We start from the raw sequence: 17,117 nt of genomic DNA on the forward strand, positions 1-17,117 counted from the left end.
CAGACCTTAGAGCTTTATTCGTTAGCTTGACGATGAACTACCTATTATTTAGTTAATGGTCAATGTTATTGCTACATTTTGATATTGGGTAAATTACTGCAAGGAATATTTAAAGTTTGCAGTAAAAAATAGGCGTAGTTATGAATTTGCATTTGATGTTTGTAGATGATCCGTTGCTGTATATGGAATTTAAATAACATATGGAATTATTATTTAAACTTGGAATCATATCACTGTCTGTCTGCGATATCGAGAAAATGGAATGTATGTAAAGCAGTCCCTCGTGAACTCGGGCGCCAGCGGAAAAGCCAGAATGAAATATTGATAAATTCCTAGTAAAAGTCTGAAATACCGAGTCAAGATTTTTCCAAAATATAGGACGCAAAGAGCAAAGCATTTTGCCAAATGATTGATATGTGATATTTCCATATCTACCACGGTATTCAAGCAACTACAGGTTATTTCAACGAAATTTGATTATTGAAGGCCATCGATGGTTGGTGAAACAAGAATTGCTGTGGGTCTTGAAAAACACAACTGATAAAATTACACGTTTATTTTTATACTGAGAATGAGCTTTTTTTATAATCTACTGACCTGTCTTGCTAACTGCTAGTTCAATAATACACCGTTTCAGGATTATGTCGCAATTTCAACTGCGACAGAATGTTGGTGAGATGAATACTTCTAAACGCTGCTGTATTGTGGCAAAAGAAGCAGATTTTAAAATAGCAACAAGTGGAGTGACGTATTCGTCAAAAGTCGTCACAGTTCTTCATAAAACCATGTCTCTTCAACTACCTTCTTGGTGTGACTGGCGACTCGAGACTTGTCCTGCGGTGTAACGTTTCCAGTGGCTTCTTTTCTGAGTATTTCAACTTCAGTGAGAGTAAATTTCGTGTTGTTTTTGCCACGTTACTTTTAACCTAGGCATATATGTTCTCAGTGGGATTTAAATAAGCATGATACGGAGGAAGCCTGATTAAAATTACGCCATTTAGCGTTAGTCATTTCGTCGACCTGGCAGTTTGAACTTTTGTCTTGTATAGCACTACAAGTTCCATTAACTTCGCCTTACACATACCGGGTTCAACTGTATCCCACTGAACATTCCTTTGAACCCAGAGTAAAATATCCGCTCTCCTCCACTACATTGTTGAGCACAACAGAATGCTATGGCGTACTGTCCATTACTATTGTCGAATTCAGAGGAATATTTTGCAGCAGAACATCATCTTCGCAGCCTGTGAACGTGTTCATAGACAACACTTCTCTTACAAATCTCGTATTTAGACGTGCTGCACTGTTGTTATTAATGCAACTACTAAACTGCGTCCTAACAGGCCTTGGAAAGCCCAACGGTACCGTCCGGCCACCGTGTCATTCTCAACCCACAGGCGTCACTGGATGCTGATATGGAGGGGCATGTGGTCAGCACATCGCTCTCCCGGCCGTATGTCAGTTTACGAGACCGGAGCCGCTACTTATGAATCAAGTAGCTCCTCAGTTTGCCTCACAAGGGCTGAGGGCACCCCGCATGCCAACAGCGATCGGCAGACTGGATGGTCATCCATCCAAGTGCTACCCCAGCCCGACAATGCTTAACTTCGGTGATCTGATGGGAACCGGTGTTACCATTGCAGCAAGGCCGTAGGCTTATTAATGCGACGTCAACACAAAAAGCTTATTCACAATACCTGACGGCTGCAGAACGTCTCAACGCCAAAACATACCACATTATAACGAGGTCTGACGAACATAACTCGTTTAATGCGTGACACCACGTGGTACGGCGTGGGAACAGGGCCGCTTTACCAATCGAACCGCAGACGCCGTAATTGAAAAAGCCTGCTCGTCATTGGCGTTACCTGGATAGCGGTATCACGTCCCCTTCGGTGAACCAAACATCAAAAGTCGCAACTAATTTTAAACGAACTAATGATCTCTGTTGTCTGTGGTATAGTGTCGGTGGTAAATGATGCATAACAACTCGAGATAACCCAGCTTTCAGCACTTTGTTAGCGAAGATTTGTAGTGACACTCAGCCTGTAACTTCCGTACGGATTTCTGCTGCTCACTTGTTCGTTAGAGACTGTCGAAGAAATCCATGACCATCTCCTTGTGCACTCCTTATGGAAAGACTGCGTCTAATTTTCTCGTCGTACCGTTGCCATGAGTCCATCTCGCCAACAGTTCTATTGTCACTGTATTACAGCCAAACTGTCCTTGGGATCTGTCGGTATGTTACCCCTCACGCCAATATTTCTACCCTTCTCGAAAGTCCTATACACGGCGGTGAGATTCCCGTGCACGTTCACCGGGAGTGTTTTCTTGCAGTCTTCACGCGTTGTTCGTATGTGGGAATAATGTTCTTCTGTTCTGACGATACTGAAAATAATATGGATGATATTTTGATCAATACATCCTACAGATATGGAAATACTGGAGCATGAGCTTGGTAGCGTTCGGTCATATTTTCCGCTTGCAACTTTTTTTCAAAAATGATTCTAATGGCTCTGAGCAGTATGGGACTTAAAATCTGAGGTCATCAGTCCCCTAGAACTACTTAAACCTAGCTAACCTAAGGACATCACACACATCCATGCCCGAGGCAGGATTCGAACCTGCCACCGTAGCGGTCGCGCGGTTCCTGACTGAAGCGCCTAGAACCGCTAGGCCACACCGGTCGGCAACCTTTTTTCAGATTGCAGTTTATTTCCTTATTTTTCGGATTTACATTTTTATATCGCATATACAGAGTTCACTAGCATTCAGTAAGCTCAGGCAGCACTGCACAAGTTTAGCAGGGAGTAAGACAACAGTTCCCACGCTGGCTGAAGTAGCCGCTAGACCATCTGGCATCGCCAACAGACGGTGGTGTGGGGCGCTGCGGCTAGCTGTGAGAAAGTTACATCAGCGCTGGATACGTAGAGAAACCACAGCCATTCTGGTGCGAAGCCTTTATCAATATTTACTCACGAAAGCTACTTCTTCCCCTACAGAGATGGCTGTTGGTCATAACCACTTTCTTGCAACATTATGATGTGAGAAAGTAGTTATTTCAATAAACGAATGAACACTGTTTAGCCTAACGAAGTTGTACGAACAGTTACGATGTTCCTCGATTGTTAAGTACGAGATATAGTCGCCGATAAGGTGCCTTTCAATCTAGTCCTGTCGTAAGACCATACTCTGAAGAAATTGCTAGTTTCGTGTTAGTAAGTAACATATTGTTTCATTTATTATCTCATCATGGTGCTTTCCTAAATAAACACATCTCAAGAATATCCATGAATATTATTTCTAGTAATTTCATGACTTAGAAATTAAAGGATACAGAATTCCACTTTCCAGAGAATCCGATGGCACTGATACTACTTCTGCAGGTGACATCAACTACGAGAGATTTGCGGCGACACGTATGGGAAGAAATTTTACGGGACGACTCACTAAGATATTCCAAGAATGGCTTGTCTTAAGCTTCCTAAGTCTCGGACGGAAAAACGCGACCAGTAATACATTACGACCCTTATGCAATCTTCCACTGACTCCCTAACTAAACTGAAACTTCTTTACCATGACCTTGACCCAGCACCTCAAGAACGCAAAAAAATGGTTTACAATTCCATACTTAGGAGAAGTCTCACGGGACTTAACCAGAATGCAAATCCAGGCACATAAAAAGACCATTTTCAGTGCAGAACACTTTTAGACACATTTTGCCAAATTCTGAAGACACCGCTCCAGCTTCGGGAAAGAGTGCAGTATATAAAATTATTTGTAATTGTACCAAATTATATATAGGTCATTCCGGCATGGCAATATGTATCCGCTTGAAGGAACACCAGAGAAATTAGAAACTTAGAAAATGAGATTTTTCTTTTGCAGAACACTTGCTTTAGGAAGGCTACAGTTACAAGCTGAAAAATGAAGTATTACGTCACATCCATACCAGGAAGGAAATGAACTATCTTGAAATAATGGAAATTAATACACACATGTCCATCAACCCAAGCTTAGTACTGAACGACCAGACACATTTCTCTTACTAGCCACTCCTGACTGCATATACTACTCATAATCCCACCCAGGCCATGTTGTAAATTACCCCTCTTTCCTTTATTTCAGTTACCACAATTTTTCTCGTTGTGTTAAAAAATGTGTTTCGTATGAACACAGCAGCTTCACTCACCTGCTTAATATCACTATTATAGCTTTGTAATGTAGGACAAGATTATTATGTTCTCTCACAAGTTTGGAATATGTCACCAAAGTTTATTGTTGAATTATTTTCTTCTGTGTACAACTGTTGTAATTCGTGTATAGTTCATTAGTCAATTGTCACTTGTTTTATCTTACTTAAATAATCTCATATCGCCGTGCAGTCTGAGGCGCCTTGCCGCGGTTCGCGCGGCTCCTCCCGTCGGAGGTTCGAGTCCTCCCTCGGGCATGGGTGTCTGTGTCGTCCTTAGCCTAAGTTAGTTTAAGTTACGTTAAGTAGTGTGTAAGCCTAGGGACTGGTGACCTAAGAAGTTTAGTCCCACAGAACATACCATAAATTTCCGAATTTTAATCTCACATCGCATTTACACGGGAATAATTCCTCTTCTTTTATTTCTAATTCTAACATCAACATTTTCATCTCTGGAAATGGAGATTTTCTGTAGATGAACTAGTTTAAAATCATTGATCCAACAAAATTTCACTGCACCACATACCTATCTTTCTACCTGATGCTGGTGCAACAGCAGAAAACCACTTCGTGTAACAAATAATAATTACTGCAGAATATCACACCAGTGTGGTGTGCTTGTAATTCATAATGTAAGCTGAAACACATCTGGAGATTTAATAAGCAGGGAGGGGGGCGGAGAGGGGGATCATACACAGCGTATTTATCACAAAAGGCTACACTTCAGACGAGTATCCTTATAAGACTTCCAAACGCTGCATGTTTTACAAATGCTAAGATTTTACCATGAGATATCACGGCACTTTTACGGAACCGTTACAGCGGTTTAAAACATAAGCTGCAATGAAAACTGGGGATTTTTTCGAACAGACACATTTCTCTTACTAGCCACTTCCGACTGCATATCCTATTCATAATCCGATCCAGGCCATGTTGTAAATTATCCCTCTTTCCTTTATTTCAGTTACCACAATTTTTCTTTCTTTTCTGTATTTCCCTATCACCGCTCATAAGAAGTGTATACACCACTGCTATATGTCCTTCATTACCGAATCGGGAGACTTGGTAGTTACACCGAGGTCGCGTACGGGATCGCGGCCGTGGAATAACCACAATGGTGCTTTCGTCCAGGGCTGCCTTTAATGAAGGGCAGTTACCAGCCGTAGCCAGGCGCGACAGAGTGTCACGCGTCTAGCACGAGGCCAAGTGTTTGCATAAAACTCGGCGCGAGGGCGCGACACATTTGCTGCTGCGGCTCGGCGGACAGGTCACCCGCTCCTCTGTGTACACCCGCTGCAGCAAAAACGTATTTGAAACGCGATACACATGCTGCGGGCGCGCGTCAACGCCCAAGAACGCCTGCTGGTGTCATACGGCGTCACCTAAATGTAAACATCGAGTGCTCGAGTCTGCCTCACGTTTACGCTATTCTCGACGCCACTGCCACAACGTGATACAAATTACTCGACAACGTAGCAAGTTGCGACACTGAAACTTTCGCATGCATGCTTATCCTCTCATTAACAACTAGCGTGCCATCTTATCTCCAATAGACGCTACATCTACTAGCGTGCCTTACCAATTCGTCTTATCGATTATTGCGCTTAAATGCATCAACACGATTAGATAATTTGCGCAAGGAATCACGCCGTTCAATTGTCCAAAATCTCGTTGTACAGTGACCTACGTACCTCAGATTCCGAAAGAAAATTCATTTGTGTACATCTACATCTACATAATTACTCTGCAATTTACATTTAAGTGCTTGGCAGAGGGTTCATCGAACCACAATCATACTATCTCTCTACCATTCCACTCCCGAACAGCGCGTGGAAAAACGAACACCTAAACCTTTCTGTTCGAGCTCTGATTTCTCTTATTTTATTTTGATGACCTTTCCTACCTATGTAGGTTGGGCTCAACAAAATATTTTCGCATTCGGAAGAGCGCGGCCGCTACGGTCGCAGGTTCGAATCCTGCCTCGGGCATGGATGTGTGTGATGTCCTTAGGTTAGTTAGGTTTAAGTAGTTCTAAGTTCTAGGGGACTGATGACCTTAGAAGTTAAGTCCCATAGTACTCAGAGCCATTTTGAGCATTCGGAAGAGAAAGTTGGTGACTGAAATTTCGTAAATAGATCTCGCCGCGACGAAAAACGTCTTTGCTTTAATGACTTCCATCCCAAATCGCGTATCACATCTGCCACACTCTCTCCCCTATTACGTGATAATACAAAACGAGCTGCCCTTTTTTACACCCTTTCGATGTCCTCCGTCAATCCCACCTGGTAAGGATCCCACACCGCGCAGCAATATTCTAACAGAGGACGAACGAGTGTAGTGTAAGCTGTCTCTTTAGTAGACTTGTTGCATCTTCTAAGTGTCCTGCCAATGAAACGCAACCTTTGGCTCGCCTTCCCCACAATATTATCTATGTGGTCTTTCCAACTGAGGTTGTTCGTAATTTTAACACCCACGTACTTAGTTGAATCGACAGCCTTGAGAATTGTATTATTTATCGAGTAATCGAATTCCAACGGATTTCTTTTGGAACTCATGCGGATCACCTCACACTTTTCGTTATTTAGCGTCAACTGCCATCTGCCACACCATACAGCAATCATTTCTAAATCGCTTTGCAACTGATACTCGTCTTCGGATGACCTTACTTGACGGTAAATTACAGCATCATCTGCGAACAACCTAAGAGAACTGCTCACATTGTCACCCAGGTCATTTATGTAGATCAGGAACAGCAGAGGTCCCAGGACGCTCCCCTGGGGAACACGTGATATCACTTCAGTTTTACTCGATGATTTGCCATCTATATACTACGAACTGCGACCTTCCTGACAGGAAATCACGAATCCAGTCGCACAACGTAGACGATACCCCATAGGCCCGCAGCTAGATTAGAAGTCACTTGTGAGTAACGGTGTCAAAAGCTTTCCGGAAATCTAGAAATACGGAATCAACTTGAGATCCCCTGTCGATAGCGGCCATTACTTCGTGCGAATAAAGAGCTAGCTGCGTTGCACAAGAACGATGTTTTCTGAAACCATGCTGATTACGTATCAACCCTTCTGCAAACCGACGTCAATGATATAGGTGTGTAGTTCGATGGATTACTCCTACTACCCTTCTCGAGCACAATGTAGTGGCTTCAGTCTGTTAAAAGAAGGTGAGATTGTGACCAGGGAGGATTACGGAAGAATATGCATAGGATGAATAAAATCAATGACAACAATTTGGAATATTGAACTGAATATAGGAAAAATAATTCGAATGCAATAATAGATAACGTAAGCATTTTTTCTTGTTTTTTGAGTCATCAGTTTAATGACTGATTTAGTACTGCCCGCCACGACTTCCTGTCTTGTGACAACCTCTTCATCTTAGAGTGACACTTGCACCATACGTCCTCAATTACTTTCTCGATGTATCCCAAACTCTCTCTCCCCATACTGTTTTTACCCACTGCAGCGCACTCTAGCCCTAGAAAGTTATTTGCTGATGTCTGAACACGTATCATTCTCTCCCTTCTGCTTGACAGAGTTTTCCGTATCTTATTTACTCTGCCGATTTTACAGAGAGGGTATCATTCCTCGTCTTATCAGTCCACCTGATATTCAACATCCTTCTTTAACACGATATCTCAGACGCTTCGATTATTTTCTTTTCCGACATTCCAATAGTAATCAGCGACATACAATGCTATGTTCCAAACGTACGTTCTCAGAAATTTCTCCTTCAGACTGAGGTCAACATTTCGATACTAGCAGGCCAGGAATGATCTCTTAGCCTTTGTTAGTTAGGTTAGGCTAGGTTAGTGTTGTTTAACGTCCCGTCGACAACGAGGTCATTAGAGACGGAGCGCAAGCTCGGGTTAGGGAAGGATGGGGAAGGAAATCGGCCGTGCCCTTTCAAAGGAACCATCCCGGCATTTGCCTGAAACGATTTAGGGAAATCACGGAAAACCTAAATCAGGATGGCTGGAGACGGGATTGAACCGTCGTCCTCCCGAATGCGAGTCCAGTGTGCTAACCACTGCGCCACCTCGCTCGGTCCTTTGTTAGTCTGCGTTTCATGTCGTCCTTCCTTCGTCCGCTGTGGATTATTTTGCTTCCACTGTAGCAGAGTTCCTTCACCTCCTTGGTCACAAATATGGATGTTAAGTTTATCGCTAATTCCATTTCTGCTACTCCTCATTACTTTCGTCATTCTTCGGTTCCACCCTTATTTCAGTCATTGTTTCTTCGTTGTGCAGATCGAACAGTAGGGGCGAAAGACTGCATCCTTGTCTTTCCTCTTTTTAATCAGAGCACTTCTTGGTTTTCTATTCTGCTTCCGCCTGGTTCCTATATATATCGTACATTACCTGTATTTCCCTATAGCTTACTCGTATTTTTCCCAGAATTTTCAACATATTGCATCATTTGATATTGTCGAACGCTTTTTCTAGGCCAACAGATCCTATGAACGCATTGTAATGTATTTTAAGTTGTGCTTTCATTATCAACCACAACAATACCACCTTTCTGATGCCTTTACCTTTTCCGAAGTCAACCTTTACCCGTATTGCAGAGGTAGCGTCTTTGGCTAGTAATCAAAATGTCTTCGTTCCCCTGTTCAAACCCCACTACTGCTTAAATTTAGAATAAAAATCATCAGTGATGGCGACCGAGCGCTTCCGCTGTAAGAAGTTCTGCTAATGGCCTAGTCAAAGAGAGCAGAGGAACGGACAGAGGTTCCGGGCACTCTCTGGCCCTTGCGGTGGGGAACTATCCCTAAAAGACGGAAGAATCAGCAATGATCAGCGACGTAAGGATGAAGAAGACAATGGAAAGCAATAGTTAAGGATACGGAATATGTATCCACAGGACACGTAGCCTTTGACTGAAAAGTTCCATGATGATCTCTCCATTGGCAAAAGATTCCGGACTAGTCCCCACTCAGATCTCAGGGAGTAGACTGCCAATGGGAGAATGACAATGAGAAAAAATCGAATAGCCACGTAACGGATAACGTTCCATGAATTGGGACGTGGAATGACAGAAGTTTGAACGTGGTAGGTGAGCTAGAAATTCTGAGACTGGAAATGCTAAGGCTCAGACTAGATAAAGTGCGGGTCAGTGATGTGAAATGGAAAGAAAATAAGGACTCCTAGACAGATGAGTACAGGTTATGTCAGCAGCAGAAGAAAATTGTATTAACGGGACTGGGATCCGTTATGAATAGGAAGGTAAGGCAGAGAGTAAGCTACTGTCCACAGTTCAGTGATGGGGTTGTTCTCATCACAACCTACAGCAAACCATCACCGTCAACTATAGTTCAGGTACACATGCCGAGGTCGCAAGCGGAAGATAAAGATGTAGAGAAAAGAGAAAATGTATGAGGATCTTGAATGGCAATTTTTCTTATTTTTTTTTATTTATTTATTTATTTTATTTATTTATTTATTTATTTATTTATTTATTTAGTCATCACTCTTCTGACTGGTTTTATGCAGTCCGCCACGAACTCCTCTCCTGTGCCAAACTCTTCATTTCAGAGTAGCACTTGCAACCTACATCCTCAATTATTTGCTGGCTGTATTCCAATCTATGTCTTCCTCTACAGTTTTCGACCTCTGCAGCAGCTCTAGTACCATGGAAGTCACTCCCTGATGTCTCAACAAATGTCCTATTACCCTGACCCTTCTCCTTGTCAGTGTTTTCCATAGATTCCTTTCCTCTCCGATTCTGCGCAGAACCTCCTCATTCCTTACCATATCCACCTAATTTTCAACATTCATGTGTAACACCATATCTCAAATGCTTCGATTCTCTTCTGTTCCTGTTTTCCCACAGACCATGTTTCACTGTCGCAGAAAGCGATGATCCAAACGCATATTTTCAGAAATTTCTTTCTCAAATTAAGGCATATGTTTGATACTAGTAGACTTCTCTTGGCCAGGAATGCCTTTTTTGCCAGTGCTAGACTGCTTTTGATGTCCTCCTTGCTCCGTTCATCATTGGTTGTTTTGCTGCCCAGGTAGCAGAATCCCTTAACATCAACTTCTTCACGAGCATCAATTCTGATGTTAAGTTTCTCGCTGTTCTCATTTCTGCTACTTCTCATTACTTTCGTCTTTCTTCGATTTAATCCCAATCCGTTTTCTGTAGTCATTAGACTGTGCATTCCATTCAGCATATAATGAAATTATTCTTCACTTTCACTCAGGATAGCAATGTCAGCAGCGAATCGTATCATTGATATCCTTCCACTGTGAATTTTAATTCCACTGCTGGACCTTTCTTTCATTTCCATCATTGCTACTTCGATGTACTGATTGAACATTAGGGGCTAACGACTACATTCCGTCGTACACCCTTTTTAATCCGAGCGTTCCATTCTTGATCGTCCATTCTTATTATTCCCTCTTGGCCCTTGTACGTATTGTATATTACCGTTTCTCCCTATAGCTTACCCCTATTTTCCTCAGAATTTCGGACATCTTGCACCATTTTACACTGTCGAACGCATTTTCTAGGTTGACAGATCCTATGAAGATGTCTTTATTTTTCTTTAGTTTTACTTCCATTATCAACCACAACTTCAGAATTGCATCTCTGATACCTTTACCTTTTCTGAAGCCAAACTGATCGTAATCTAACACATTCTCAATTTCCTTTTCTTCTGTATAATATTCTTGTCATCAACTTGGATGCATGAGCTGCTAAGCTGATTGTGCGATAATTCTCACACTTGTCAGCTCTCACAGTCTTCGGAATTGTGTGGATGATATTTCTCCGAAAGTCAGGTGGTATGTCGCCAGACTCACACATACTATACACCAACGTGAATAGCCGTTTTGTTGCCACTTCCCCCAATCATTGTGAAAATTCTAGTCGGCCGGGGTGGCCGAGCGGTTCTAGGCGCTACAGTCTGGAACCGCGCGACCTCTACAGTCGCAGGTTCGAATCCTGCCTCGGGCATGGATGTGTGTGATGTCCTTAGGTAAGTTAGGTTTAAGTAATTCTAAGTTCTAGGGGACTGATGACCTCAGAAGTTGAGTCCCATAGTGCTCAGAGCCATTTGAACCACTTTGTACTAATTCGTTGTTATCTATCCCTTCTGTCTGATTTGATCATAAGTCCTCCAAAGCTCTGTTAAATTCTAATTCTAATGCTGCATCCCCTATCTTCTCTAAATCTACGCCTGTTTCTTCTAGTACCACGTGAGACAAATCTTCCCCCCTCATAGAAGCCTTCAATGTACTCTTTCCACGTATCCGCTCTCTCCTCTGCATTTAACGGTGGAATTCCCTAATGTTACCACCTTGGCTTTTAATTTCACCGAAGGTTTTTTTGACATTCCTATACGCCGAGTCAGTCCTTCCGGCAATCATTTCTTTTTCGATTTCCTCGCATTTTTCATTCAGCCATTTCGTCGTAGCTTCCCTGCACTTCCTATTGATTTCATTCCTCAGCGAATTCTATTTCTGTGTTTCTGAATTTCCCTGGACGTTTTTGCACTTCCTTCATTTATCGATCAACTGAATGACTAAATCAGGACGTAGAGGGAGATGGAACTCAACAGGCGTGGTGGATTGGTATGCGGTTGTAGGGGAAGAAGTAAAGGTTACGGGAGAATGTTGACTTGGTAGTAGGAACGAGAGAGGATAAAGACTGATAGAGCTCTGCAATAAATTTCAGCTAGTAATAGCGAATACTCTGTTCAAGCATCACAAGAAGGGGGAGATGAATTGGGAAATATACATGAAAAAAGACTGGGAGATAAGCGAAGATTTCGTCAGTTGTTTTACATCATAGGCAGACACTCCGAAACATGATATTGAATTTTAAGGCGAACGCAGGAGACGATATAGTCTCAGATTCCGATTTAGTAATGGTGAGGAGTAGGCTGATGTTTAAAGGACTGCTCAGGAAGTATCAATGTGCAAAGAAGTTGGATACGGAAATACTAAGGATTGAAGAGATACCCTTGAAGTTTCTGAAGCTATAGACATTGCGGTAATGAATAGCCCAGTAGGCAGTTCAGCTGAAGAGGAATGGACAACTTTAAAAAGGGCAATCACAGAAGTTGGAAAGAAAAACATAGGTACAAGAAAGGTATCTGCGAAGCACCTACGGGTAACAGAAGAAATACTTTAGTTGATCGACGAAAGAAGGAAGACCAAAATGTTAAGCAAATTCAGGATTACAGAACTGTGAGTCACTTGATGTACCCGTGGTCTTTGATTCATAATCAAAAACGTCTTCGGTCCCGGGTTCGATCCCCGCCACTGCCTAAATTTTGATAAATAATCAGCATTGGCGGCCGAAGACTTCCGGCATAAGAAGTCAGCCTCATTCTGCCAACGGCCTTGTCAAAGAGGGCGGAGGAGCGGATAGAGGTTCAGGGCATTCTCTTGTCCTAGAGGTGGGAAATTGCCCCTAAAGGCGGAAGAATCAGCAATGATCAACGACATGAGGATGCAGAAGGCAATGGAAACCACTGCATTAAAGACACGTAACGTGTATCCACAGGACATGTGGCCTGTAATTGAAGAAGTGTCATGATGATCTCTCCATTGGCAAAAGATTCCGGAATAGTCCCCCATTCGGATCTCCGGGAGGGGACTGCCAAGGGGGAGGTTACCATGAGAAAAAGATTGAGTAATCAACGAAAGGATAACTTTCTACGAGTCGTGGCGTGGAATGTCAGAAGCTTGAACGTGGTAGGGAAACTAGAAAATCTGAAAAGGGAAATGCAAAGGCTCAATCTTGATATAGTAGGGGTCAGTGAAGTGAAGTGGAAAGAAGACAAGGATTTCTGGTCAGATGAGTATCGGGTAATATCAACAGCAGCAGAAAATGGTATAACAGGTATAGGATTCGTTATGAATAGGAAGGTACGGCAGAGGGTGTGTTACTGTGAACAGTTCAGTGACCGGGTTGTTCTAAACACAATCGACAGCAGACCAACACCGACAACGATAGTTCAGGTATACATGCCGACGTCGCAAGCTGAAGATGAACAGATAGAGAAAGTGTATGAGGTAATTGAAAGGGTAACACAGTATGTAAAGAGGGACGAAAATATAATAATCATGGGCGACTAGAATGCAGTTGTAGGGGAAGGAGTAGAAGAAAAGGTTACAGGAGAATATGGGCTTCGGACAAGGAATGAAAGAGGAGAAAGACTAATTGAGTTCTGTAACAAGTTTCAGCTAGTAATAGCGAATACCCTGTTGAAGAATCACAAGAGGAGGAGGTATACTTAGAAAAAGCAGGGAGATACGGGAAGATTTCAATTAGATTACATCATGGTCAGACAGAGATTCCGAAATCAGATACTGGATTGTAAGGCGTACCCAGGAGCAGATATAGACTCAGATCACAATATAGTAGTGATGAAGAGTAGGCTGAAGTTCAAGACATTAGTCAGGAAGAATCTATACGCAAAGAAGTGGGATACGGAAGTACTAAGGAATTACGAGATACGTTTGAAGTTCTCTAACGCTATAGATACAGCAATAAGGAATAGCGCAGTAGGCAGTACAGTTGAAGAGGAATGGACATCTCTAAAAAGGGCCATCACAAAAGTTGGGAAGGAAAACATAGGTACAAAGAAGGTAGCTGCGAAGAAACCATGGGTAACAGAAGAAATACTTCAGTTGATTGATGAAAGGAGGAAGTACAAACATGTTCCGGAAAAATCAGGAATACAGAAATACAAGTCGCTGAGACATGAAATAAATAGGAAGTGCAGGGAAGCTAAGACGAAATGGCTGCAGGAGAAATGTGAAGACATCGAAAAAGATATGATTGTCGGAAGGACAGACTCAGCATACAGGAAAGTCAAAGCAACCTTTGGTGACATTAAAAGCAACGGTGGTAACATTAAGAGTGCAACGGGAATTCCACTGTTAAATGCAGAGGAGAGAGCAGATAGGTGGAAAGAATACATTGAAAGCCTCTATGAGGGTGATGATTTGTCTGATGTGATAGAAGAAGAAACAGGAGTCGATTTAGAAGAGATAGGGGATCCAGTATTAGAATCGGAATTTAAAAGAGCTTTGGAGGACTTACGGTCAAATAAGGCAGAAGGGATAGATAACATTCCATCAGAATTTCTAAAATCATTGGGGGAAGTGGCAACAAAACGACTATTCACGTTGGTGTGTAGAATGTATGAGTCTGGCGACATACCATCTGACTTTCGGAAAAGCATCATCCACACAATTCCGAAGACGGCAAGAGCTGACAAGTGCGAGAATTATCGCACAATCAGCTTAACAGCTCATGCATCGAAGCTGCTTACAAGAATAATATACAGAAGAATGGAAAAGAAAATTGAGAATGCGCTAGGTGACGATCAGTTTGGCTTTAGGAAAAGTAAAGGGACGAGGGAGGCAACTCTGACGTTACGGCTAATAACGGAAGCAAGGCTAAAGAAAAATCAGGACACTTTCATAGGATTTGTCGACCTGGAAAAAGCGTTCGACAATATAAAATGGTGCAAGCTGTTCGAGATTCTGAAAAAGGTAGGGGTAAGCTATAGGGAGAGACGGGTCATATACAATATGTACAACAACCAAGAGGGAATAATTAGAGTGGACGATCAAGAACGAAGTGCTCGTATTAAGAAGGGTGTAAGACAAGGCTGTAGCCTTTCGCCCCTACTCTGCAATCTGTACATCGAGCAAGCAATGATGGAAATAAAAGAAAGGTTCAGGAGTGGAATTAAAATACAATGTGAAAGGATATCAATGATACGATTCGCTGATGACATTGCTATTCTGAGTGAAAGTGAAGAAGAATTAAATGATCTGCTGAACGGAATGAACAGTCTAATGAGTACACAGTATGGTCTGAGAGTAAATCGGAGAAAGACGAAGGTAATGAGAAGTGGTAGAAATGAGAACAGCGAGAAACTTAACATCAGGATTGATGGTCACGAAGTCAATGAAGTTAAGGAATTCTGCTACCTAGGCAGTAAAATAACCAATGACGGACGGAGCAAGGAGGACATCAAAAGCAGACTCACTATGGCAAAAAAGGCATTTCTGGCCAAGAGAAGTCTACTAATATCAAATACCGGCCTTAATTTGAGGAAGAAATTTCTGAGGATGTACGTCTGGAGTACAGCATTGTATGGTAGTGAAACATGGACTGTGGGAAAACCGCAACAGAAGAGAATCGAAGCATTTGAGATGTGGTGCTATAGACGAATGTTGAAAATTAGGTGGACTGATAAGGTAAGGAATGAGGAGGTTCTACGCAGAATCGGAGAGGAAAGGAATATATGGAAAACACTGATAAGTAGAAGGCAAGAATTTGAAAGCCACTGACCCACAGTCCGTCTTAAGAAAGAGGGGACCACTCATCCGAAACAGGACCTAGAAGTAAGTGAAACAGAATGACACAGAGAGGGAGCAAGTGTACCTGGACAAAAATGGGAAGCACCCTCATAGCTCACGTGAGCAACTGAAGGTGGTTAATAAATGATTTTGGGATGATGATGATGGGTGAGTGATATGAAGACAAGAAAATCCAAACACTAACGTGGCACATCTGAACAGACTATTTGCGACAATTCCAAATAAAGTTACCTGCGTATGACTCCAGTGCCAAGGATGAGAGAATGAGACTGGTCGTGGAAATTCTACACTTAACACACTAAACACGGGTTTAGGATTCCAAGACTTTTTTTTTAAATTACTTCTGCCTTAACACGTGGTTTCTTATTTCGCCTGATTTTAATAAGGTCACAAAAGAAATTTTACAATTTTGTTCCTAAATATATACATCTACGTACATCATCTGCCTCGTTCCCATGTGTGCGACCGCTGCTGACACGGCCATGCTATCATCACCAGACTTGGTGATCCGTTTGTATTTCTTCACCATATGAGCCACATTTGCTCTTTAACCAATAGCCAACCAGAAGTCAGGAAAACTTACACTTACTTATAAGGACATGGCGAGTGTCTGTTTACTTGGTCTGAGATCCACCAGTGGGAGACAAGAAAATATGATGTTACATTATAAGACAATATCATGTGTCTCACCTTGATGCTACCTGTGGCCGCAATACAGCATGTTAAATTTCTTAGAGAGATTCTTTGCTTAACTTGATGTATTAGAGTTAATTAGCCATGAACGTTAGATATTGATGAAAGCTGAGTTGCTTGTATGTACAAAAATACACATTGATCACATTAATTTCCATAAGGCTATCACTATACTTCAGCTGTCATCAGACGAAATATTTGTTGAAGCAATAAAACCCTCACTGTATCAACGTACCTAAGGAAGGAAAGTTTTCTACGCCAGACACGTACAGTACTATGTTTTCTTCGGTCAAGCAGGTCACGGAATCTGACAAATTCCGGTTATCCGGAAGCAATGGTAGAGCTCTGGGTGAGATGACATTTAGTTCGTGCCGAGAGACAGAAAGGACCTACACCTAAGGGGCTACACTGTAGGCTGAAGACAACGAAACCATCACGAATCTTGAACATGTTTCGGAGGGTCTTTGATCATCCTTAGTATTTGTGTTAATAGTCAAAATTGAAGACACATTCTGGGCGGATTATGATAGCGGAATTTCGATTAATAGGTTTCGCGGGTCACGTTCTTGAATTGTAACGGGCTTAACGGCAGTAAGAAATTCGACATGTGTTCTGGCCCACGTTCATGTCATTGCTTCTGATGTTCTTTGTATACTATCATAAGCTTCTTCAATGTGTCTTTAAGTGCGTTTCGTAATGATGATCAATTTAAGAGCTCGTGAGGCTAGCGTACTTTCAGTAAAAGGCAGGTGAATGCTCAGATGAACCCGTTTTCTAGGTCTCTGACTAGTAATCAGGACGTCTAGGGTCACGAGTTCAGTCCCAGTCAACGCTTAAATTCTCAATAAAAATCACCAGCAATGATGA

At 42.2% G+C, this 17,117-nt stretch overlaps 1 pseudogene; it reads right to left on the minus strand.

The window, feature by feature from the left end:
• Positions 1-1,538: 1,538 nt before the first annotated feature.
• On the minus strand, positions 1,539-1,656 carry LOC126191800 (5S ribosomal RNA; annotated as a pseudogene).
• Positions 1,657-17,117: the final 15,461 nt, after the last annotated feature.

Source organism: Schistocerca nitens, chromosome 6 (genome assembly GCF_023898315.1).
Source record: "Schistocerca nitens isolate TAMUIC-IGC-003100 chromosome 6, iqSchNite1.1, whole genome shotgun sequence".
NCBI lineage: Eukaryota > Metazoa > Arthropoda > Insecta > Orthoptera > Acrididae > Schistocerca > Schistocerca nitens.